Raw genomic sequence first — 10657 nt, 5'->3', positions numbered from 1 at the left:
TGACTGAATAAGGAAATGCCCAGGATGGATGTCGCAAAGGGTATCAGTGGACAGAGATTGGCACTAAAAGAAAAATACTGTAATCCCAGTCCAGGGCTTTGAAGAAAATGGCTTGGACCTCAGATAGCCTATCATTCTGGGACTACAGGGAAGCCACTTCCAAACTACACTGGAAAAGAGGACCTGGACATGGCAACCCCATCAAAAATGCATGAGATAGTAGATCCTGGTCCTGGCACAAAGTCATCATCTAAGTACTGAAACTATAGATATAAATAAAATGGGGAAAGTATTTCTACTATAAAAAACAATGCTAGTTAAAATAATTTTAAAAATAAATTCTTAAGGGGAGGAAATAACTCCAAAACAATTGCGAGTGGAACTTTGTGAATTGCTCAGAAAGAGCCTCAGAGTAGATAGAAGAAAAGAAGAGCCCAAACAAGAAATAAAAATCTTAGAGCAAAAACATTTCAGCCTTAACCAAGTATTTGAAACCTTGAAAAATAAAATAAGACAGAGAGAACTCAATAAAGCAAATAAGTAAATAAACAAATAAAAATTAAAAATCAAAAAAATTAAAAATTCAATAAATTCAATAAAGCAACAAGAAATATTGGAACAAAGTCAAAAACCTGAAAAATTAGGAGGACATTTGGGATGTCTATCACATAAAAGAACTTATCTGAGAAATATAAGGAGTAAAGATGATATAAGAATTATTAAACTCAAGATTGAGAGGATACATGATGAAACATTCTACCTACCTGTTGAAAGAAATCTAATAGACTCAGAGTGCATACATGTATTTACTTTATATGCATGTGTATGTGTTAGGTATAACCAATAAGGGGATCTGTTTTGTCCAACAACAATACCAATAAGGGGATTTGTTTTGTCCAACAACATGTATTTGTAAATGAAGTTTGGGGAAGAAAAGAATATGAATTAAAATAATTAATCAAAAAAGAATTACAAAAACATTGAAAATCCTGACCAAATAATTTTTTAAGCCCTAGATACCACATTTCAAGAAATCATTAAAGAAAAATGTTGAAAATTAATAAAGTTATAGGGAACATAGAAATAGAATATACTATTCACCTTCTGAAATACACACACTGCTAACAGCGAGGAAAAAAAGAAATTGAGCCCCAAGAAATTATAATCATGATCACAAAAGACTTCATAGCAACAACTTGGAATACAGTATAACAAAATGAAAAGTAAAAAGCCTTACAAACAAGATTAAATCCTGCAAAAATGAATGAAAGTCTACAGGGGTAAAGTGAAATACAGAACTGAGTAGACTCTGAAACAGAGAGAAAAGAGACAAAACCCTACAAAGATAATTATTTTTGAACCATTTGCAGGGATTAGAGTATAATTGATTATTTTTATAGAAATAGTGAGGGATAAGCTCATTTAAAATTTTCCTGAATTCAAGAGTTAGAGGGAAGGAAGAAAAAAAGATTGAGGGCCTGGATAGGGTTTTGTGCTTTACTTTGTTTTTAACTTCAATTGGTAAAGAAAGGAGAGGGAAATGCAATGTATTAATGAAGAAATGAGGAAGAAGGGGAACAAACTTCTTATTTTTCATAACTGAGGAGCATCAGAAGAAAAATATACAAGTGTGATGTTGTGAGAATGAGTATTTCAAAAATCCGTGAAGGTTAATTAGAGTCAGTTTAAATCCGTTGGAGAAAACTTTTAGTTTTCAGTGTGAGCATTTACACATCAGAAATCAATAAATGCAGCAAATCAGGGCCAGATTTATTATATTGTTGATTATATAGACTTAAGAAAGTGAGGAGAAAATATTAATAAAGAAGATTGAATTTAAGAGTATGTTGTATATACATTTTGTCCTGAGAACCATTTGTTAAATATTTACTGATTTACCTCAAAATGATCCTCACTTTTATCTGATCTGGGAGAAAAAACATGGAACATACATCACTGTGTATACATGCACACAAAGAATTTAATGTAGAAATACAGCATAAGCAACAGGAAAATAAGTGAGGTGGAGAGATAAAAGGAGAGCTTTAGAGAGGGTAGAATTTGGGGAAACAACAGGCACAATTAATGCCAACTTAAATTATGGTGGTATGTGTTGATTTGCTCTGCTTCACTACACAGACAGTATCTGTTACAAGGGAAGGCTTATACTTGAAAGAGAAGGATAGTTAGTGTGTAGTATGGGTAGACATGAAGAAAAGTGATTCAAGAAACCATTTTTAAAGGGCTGTTATTCAGTTGTTTTGGTCATGTCTGACTCTTCAGGACCCTTTTGAGGTTTTCTTGGCAAAGATGCTGGAGTGGTTTGCCATTTCCCTCTCCAGCTCATTTTAAAGATGAGGAAACTGAAGCAATTATGGGTAAGTGTCTAAGGTCAAATTTGAAGTCAGATCTTCCTGATTTCAGGTCTAGCGTTCTATCCATTGTGCCACCTAGGTGTTCCTCCATTTTAAAAACACTTTCTTTAGCATTTAGCAAAGAAGAAATGAAGTTATCACTCTTTGCAGATGATATTTTAGTATATTTAGAGAATCCTAGAGAATCAAGTAAAAAAATCTACTTGAAATGATTAACAACTTTAGCAAAGTTGCAGCATATGCAATAAACCCATATAAATCATTGACACCTATATATTACTAACAAAGCCTAACATCAAGAGATAGAAAGAGAAATTCCATTTAAAGTTACTGTAGACATTATAAAATATTTGGGAGTCTACCTGCCAAGACACATCCAGAAACTATATGAACACACTTACAAAACATTTTTCATGCAAATAAAGTCAGATCTAAATAACTGGAAAAATATCAGTTCCTCATGGGTAGGCCAAGGTAATGTAACAAAAATTACAATTCTACATAAATTAATTAACTTATTCAGTGTCATAGCAATCAAACTACCAAAAAATTACTTATGAAGCTAGAAAAAATAATAACAAATTTCATCTGGAAGAACAAAAGGTCCAGAATATCAAGAGAATCAATGATAAGAAATTCTAGGAAAGGTGGCATAGCCACACCAGATTTTAAATTGTAATATAAGCAGTAATCATCAAAACTACCTGGTACTGGCTAAGAAACAGAGTAGTAGATTAGTAGAATAGGTTAAGTATACAAGACACAGTAGTTAATGACCATAGTAATCTACTGTTCGATACATCCAAAAATTCTGGGATGAGAACTCACTATTTAACAAAAACTGCTAGGAAAATTGGAAAATAGTATGGCACAAAGACCAACATCTTACACCATATACCAAGAAAAAGTCTTTTGACTTTTGGGGTCAGTATTGGGGTACATCATTTAGATATAAAGACTGATACTATAAACAAACTACCAGAGCAAGGAATAGTTTAACCTGTCAGAATTATGGAGAAGGGAAGAATTTATGACAAAACAAGAGATAGAGAACATAATGAAATACAAAATGGATAATTTTGATTACATTAAATTGAAAAGTTTCTGCACAAACAAAACAAATGCAACCAAGATTAAAAGGTAAACAGAAAATTGGAAAACAATTTTTATAACCAGTGTCTCTGATAATGGCCTCATTTCTCAAATATATAGGGAATTGAGTCAAATTTATAAGAATATCAGTCATTCTCCAATTCATAAATGTTCACATGATATGAACATGCAGTTTTCAGAGGAAGAAATTAAAACCATGTACAGTGATTTGAAAAAATGTTCTAAATCATTATTGATTAGAGAAATGAAAATCAAAACACCTCTGAGGTACCATCTCACACTATCAGACTGGCTAACATGACAGAACAGGAAAATTATATATAATGGAGAATATATGGGAAAATTGGAACACTAATATGTTGTTGGTAGAGTTGTGAACTGATCCAACCATTCTGTAGAGAAATTTGGAACTATGCTCAAAGGGCAACCAAATTGTACATACCCTTTGACCCATCAATACCACTTTTAGGTCTGTATCACAAAGAGATCATAAAATGGGGAAAGGACTTGCAAGTACAGAAAATATTTATAGCACCTCTTTTTGTGGTGGCCCAAAACTGGAAAGTGAAGGGATGCCCACCAATTGAAGAATGGCTGGACAAGTTGTGGCATATGAGTGTAATGTAATACTAATGTTCCATAAGAAATGATTAGCTGGCACACTTAAGAAAAACCTGGAAAGACTTACATGAACTGATGCTGAGTGAAGTGAGCAGAATCAGGAGAACATTGTACACAGTAACAGCAACGTTGTGGGATGACTAACTTTGATAACTAACTTAGCTCTTCCCAGGATCTAAGACAACTCCAAAAAAGTGCTATCCACATACAGAGAAAAGACTATAGAGTCTGAAAGCAGACTGAAGCATACTATTTGCTCTCTTTTTTGTTGTTTTTTCTTTCTAGTGGTTCCTCTAATTAATTCTAATTCTTCTTCGCAAGGTGACTAATGTGAAAATATGTTTAATATGAGTTTATATGTAGAGCCTATATCAGATTGCATGCTTTCTTGAGGAGTGGGAGGGGAGAGAAGGGGAGAAACTTTAGAACTCAAAATCTTATGAAAGTGAATGTTGAAAACTCAAAATAAATAACCAATTTTTTTTAAATAGAAGAAATGGTACCAATTTGGGCCTTGATTGGTGGGTAGGATTTTAAAATCAGGAAAGAGTATTCCAAACAAAGGTAGCAGTTTGAGCAACAGTATGGGGCTAGTGAAGGATAGGATGTCTTTGGAGACCAATAAAATAACTGATTTGGTAGGAGAGTGTGGTGAATGAGAAGAGAGAATTATGACATGAAGTTGGGGAGACAAATTAGATATGGGAAATGGAGATACTTCAATAACAAGCTAAAGAGTTTATATCTTAGCAGTCATGGGGAGTCACTGATGGCTTTTGAGCTATGGAGTGGCAGTGTAACGTTCAGTAATAAAGTTAATCTGGTTGCTCTGGGAAGGATAGACGAGAGAGGGGAAAAGCTGGTAGGAAGGAAACCATTTGAGAGGTGAGAAGATTTTGATCTCATTGAAACAGAGGCAGTGTATTATAATTGATAGCACACTGGTCTCTGAGTCAGTAAGACCTGATTTCAAGTTTCGTTTCTGTCACACAATGACTGTATGACCTTGGGCAAGTCACTTAACCTCTGTTTGCCTTAATCCACTGGAGAAGGAAATAGTGTACCACTCCATGTGGTACACTATCATTATTATTAGCAAGAGAACACTATGGACAGTACTGGTGTGCTATGGTCTATGGGATCATAAAGAGTCAAACACAACTGAATGATTGAACAACAAAATTAGACTGTAGGCTTTTTCTGGGGAAAAAATTACCCCTTGGCAACTCTAAGACTAAAGTTTGTGGATGTACTCATCTCTGTTGGGAGCAACCTTTACTGATGAAATCATAGGTCTGGTCACAATCAATACATATCCCCTGTGCCAATCACTTTTTTAAAAAAAATACATGGTGATTGACACTTTTTGTTCTAAAAAAGTAAATAAAATGTTCTCATTAAAAAAATAAAATACAGAAGAGGAGCAACACAATTATGACTTGGTTACTACATTGTTAAATATGGTGTGTGTGTCTGTGTGTGTGTGTGTGTTAAACTTATTCAGCAGAAGTTCACAGTGCTTTTATTATATTTTATATTTTATTATATTATATTATATATATTTTATTATATTATTTTTATTATATTTTTATATTTATTTATATTTTATTTCCTGTTCTTTATATCTTGAAATGTTTGTTTTTGTTGAAGATTTAAAGTTCACAATTAATTTTTTTAAAGATTGCTACTGAGCGACTCTTTAGTCTTTTGTTTCCTAGGTTTAGCAAGCTGGAATCATAGAATCTTTCATTTGGAAAAGGTTTTAGCAGTCATCTAATGCAGACCTTCCTTTCACATAGGAATACCCTTCACAACCTCATTGATAGATTATTATCCAGTGTCTGTTTTTGAAGTGCTAGAAAACTCACAATGGAATGAAGGCTTATTCTATTTTTTAAGAAATTATTTATAAGATTATTGACTTTTAAAAGGTACTGGCATTTAACAACATTGGAAATGAAACTGTATCCCGAATATTACAGGAAAATCAAGGTAGAATAGAAGGCTGATCTTGGAGCCAGAGGATGTGTGTTCAGATTGTGACTTTGACGCATGCTGGCCATATGTCCTTAGTCAATAAACATAAACTTCAAGCTGGAGGTTAAGCAATGTGAGGACCAATGGACTGACTTCAAGGGCTAAGTGGTCACTAAAGCAGAGGGTGAGAAAATTGGTAATATCCCATCTTCCCTGTGGTAGCCAATTATGGGGTTTATTTCTAAAACAACCACTTCTATTATCCTCAACCCTTTATCCTCCACTACTTCCCACACACTTTCTACTCTTTAAGGTAATAAATGTCCACCCTTGTTAAATGGATTCCAGTTCCTCAAGACAGTTGCAAAGTATCACTGGTTGTACAGTGGTCAGTACATCACTCCCTAACTCAGGCAACTAAACCTTGACACCCATAACCTCATGGACACAGCCCTTAAGAGGAAAGGCTTTCCATTCTGGGGCAGTGACCCAAAAGTAAAGTCCTACATTTCTCATTTTTATGTCTCTTGGGAACTCTGTCTCAAGGTGGCAGAGTGCCTAAGTGTCTAGGATAAGGAGGTATGGATGACTTAGGAAGTATCATCATTATCTTTATCCCTGATCCCACCTCTTTTCTAAAATTCCCTATTATTGTCAAAAACACCTTTTAATTCCTTCTAGGTTTACAATCTTGGTGTCATTCTCAACTGTTTTCTCTCCTTCACGTTCCCTCCGTTAGTTGCCAAATTTTATTTCTGCCTCCACATCTCTCCCTTCTTTTCTTATCTACTTAGTCACACAACAACTATCCTGGTTTAGGTAGCCTCCTAATTGTTCGCCCTTCCTCAGATATCTCCTTTCTCTAATTCATCCTATACAAGACTGCCAGAGTGATGTCCATACAGATAATTTCTGACAAGGTCATTCTTTTGCTCGAATTGCAGTGATTTCCTAGTGATTCTAGGATCAATTATTTTTACCATTAACTCATCTTTTTTCACTTCAATGTTTGTGTTTTGTTGTATTTAATTATGGATATTTTAGTATATGTATATAATTTATAAATAAGTAAATATAAGCTTATTAAGAAAAATGATTATGTCATGGAAATATTTAGAACTGTAATTATCAGGAAAGCTGCCAACCTGCATCAATAGAGGGAGGTCCCTAATTGGGGCATTCACTATACTGACGAATTTATAGTCCCAGCTTCTATGACTAACCAAAAATATCACAAAATTTGACCTTTATTTCAAAAATCATCATTTCGGAAGTGCTTAGATTTCTCAAGCACCGTGCTAAGTGCTGGAGATATAAATAGCACAAGGAGATAGTCTCTACTCTTAAGGAGCTCATATTTCAATTGGGAAAAGGCAAAGATATTTTAATTATGTGTAAACTCCTTGATAGCATGGGCCTTCTTTTTGTTTTTGTATCCCTGGCATTGTATCCCTGGTATACCATTGTCTTGAAAATAGTAATAATAATGATGAGATAGAGAGAGCATTTTAACATTTGCAAAATACTATCCTTATAACAACATTGTCAGGGCGGCAACAAAAGTATGCTTATTCTCTCTTTTATCCTGATAAGGAAAGTGAGGTGTTGAGAGTTTAGATGACTTTAAAATGTCTTTCTTTCTATCACTATGAAGCTGATCAATGTAAATGTTTCCTTTTACAAAGATGAGGATATGGCTCATTGACTCTTTGTTACATATATGTTTAAATATATATTAAGTTTAACATGGTAATTACAATACTGTCCTACTTGTCTGTGCACCAATATAAGCTTCCTTCTGCTTTCTTCTGTATTTTTGGCATTGGGGATACTTTCACATATTCTCCAACTTGTGACCTCTCCCGTTCTACAAAAATTAAAAACCATAGTTTGCTCAACTGTCCCTCAATTAATGGGTACAAACTTTGTGACAACAAAAGTGTTGCTATAAAAATTTTGTGCATCTTAGTCTTCTCTCTTTGATCTTTTTCGGGGTATATGCTTAGTAGAAGCATAACTGAATCAAAGGTCAAGCACAATTTGGTAACTTTTAGTGTATGGTTCCAAATGACTTCAAAGGATTGTTGTATTAATGCATATATCTAGGCACAAACTCTCAAAAAACTCATTTATTTGTCATCTTTGCCTGTATAACTATTATTAGGCAGAACCTCAGAGTTGTTTTAATGGGGATTTCTCTTATTATTAAGTGGTTTTATAACCAATCAATAAAAAAGGACATACCAGTCTATTACATTCCTTCCATAAGTCACCTGACTGAGATTCCCCATGGAGGTATCTCTCCTCCTTCCCATTTGTAGGTTTCCAGTTACATATGGCTGCCTAGAGACCTGAGAGATGCCCATTCTGAAGGTAGATATCTATAGATACATTACCTGAACTCTTTCTTCAATGATGAAAAACTCCCATCCCATCATGCTTTCCTAATGCCAGTGATGTTGAACTTGGAACTGTCATTATTCAAACCTCATTCTCTCCCCCACTGCTATCTCTCTATTCTCATCTCCCCTCAACTTCACTCCTTTTCCTCTCATAGTTCTAGTTTTCTCACTCACTCATCTTCTTAGGGACCACTAAAACCTGAGTTCCTTCTGATGACAAACTTCCCTGGCTACCCTTTCCAATATTAGACTTATGCTTGCTGGTCAAGGTGGAGAGTTGGATTATTCTTTCCCTGCACCACTCATCACCACTTCTAGGCTCTTTTACCTCTATTCTCAGTTAGCTCTCCTTTGAGCTTCATTCCCTCTTTATTTACCACCCAATCAAGTTCTGGTAGCTGATATCTACCAGCCTCTGGCCAGGATATTCTGCTTTCCTTAATGACTTTAGTGCTGTCTCACCATCTTTCTCTCCTTTTCAACTCTTGCCTTCATACTAGAGGATTTTAACATACATATTGCAAGTCTCTCAAATATTTTAACCTCCTCTTTCCTCAACTTATTAATTTTCTATGATCTAAATCTTCACCTTACCATAGCTATATACACACGTGGTCAAATCCTTAATCTTCTGATCACTTGCAAAAATCCACTTCCATGTTCATGAACTCTGAACTTCTTTAATCTTCCTTCTACATTTTTCTTAAAGTACAGCTCCAAAAATGTCAGCACCCTCTTCAAAAAACCCTAGTGGTTCCCAATGACCTTCCTAATTAAATATAAAATAAATAAATAAAATCTTTCCTCATACATATTTTTCCAGTGTAACCCCCTATTAGCTTCTGTGTTGTTCTTTGCACCAGAAGCTCCATCTCTTAGTTCTTAGCATCTTCACTATCTGTTTCCCATTTCGGGAATGTCCTTCCTCTTCATCTCTCTCTTAAGGCTTTGGCTGTTTTTTCAAATTCCAATTATAATCTTACCTTTTACAAGAAGCCTTTCCCAAACCATCTTAATTTTAGTGTCTTCTCTTCGTGGATTATTTCCTACTTATCCTGTATATAACTTCTCTGTACATAGTTGGTTATATATTGTTGTAAAAGCAAGGACCCTGACATACACAGGAGGTCTTCCTGTACAGGTTCTTTTCTAAAAGGAAAGCAACTTTTGAGGGGTCAACAATCACTTTAATCAAGCACATATATCATTCACTTAGTTCAGAGGAAAAAGTCAGCACCCTGGACTTCAGAGAAAATACAAAGAAATAATCAACAGACAGGGCTTCCAACTGTCATAGTGTAAGCAATACATATATCACAGATTAACAGACAGATCCAACTGTCTGACCATACATACATAGTTACCAGAGAGAGAAGCGTCAACATCTGGGTTTTCAAACCCTGAGGCTCCTTAGCAGCTGCCCAGAGTCTCATCTCATCAAACAAACACCTCCAGTGAGTAAGCCCCAAAGTAAAACCTCACCTCATAGCCTTTATAAACTTCAGAGTCAGAGGACATCACAACTCTTGAGAACCAGTGTCTCATTAACAAAAGTTGTGGGCCTTCCTACAAATCTTCCCTAGTCAAATTCTTCTTAATGGACAAGCCCATTAATGGGTGGGAAAAATCTTTAATCTCATTAGCATTACAATTGTATCCACATTAGATTGTGAGTTTCTCAGCATAAGGAACTCTTTTGCCTTTCTTTGTATTCCAAGACCTAGCATAGTACTTGGAACATAGTAGTCACTTAATAAATGCTTATTGATTGATAAACTGACTGTTATGTCCAGTCCCTTCCCCATTCAGTTCTTTTCCAAGCCATCTCTGTTGCACTGGCTATACTTTCCTTTCTTTCCCATCTTGACCCATTAGTGAACCAGGTCAACACTGCATTGCCTCCTTATCCTTTTGCCAATCCTGCCCAGTCAAGATTCAGCGTAGAATTATGCTCATAATCCCCTGCTTTTGCATCTGTTCCTTATGCTGTTGAGTAGACATGGAGAAAAATTACAAAACCATAATGACTGGATTCACCACAGATTTATGTTATATGATCTTATCTGGGCCCTCATTGCAGTAAGTCAATCTTTTTACACCTCTCTAATAAATTCACTGTACCAATAACCGTAGCTGCCTTTTCAAGCCTTTATATCTCTTTTCTAATCA

Source organism: Notamacropus eugenii, chromosome 5, assembly GCF_028372415.1.
Source record: "Notamacropus eugenii isolate mMacEug1 chromosome 5, mMacEug1.pri_v2, whole genome shotgun sequence".
Taxonomy (NCBI): Eukaryota; Metazoa; Chordata; class Mammalia; order Diprotodontia; family Macropodidae; genus Notamacropus; species Notamacropus eugenii.
The sequence above is the reverse complement of the archived record's forward strand: the minus strand, read 5'-3'. Positions refer to the sequence as shown.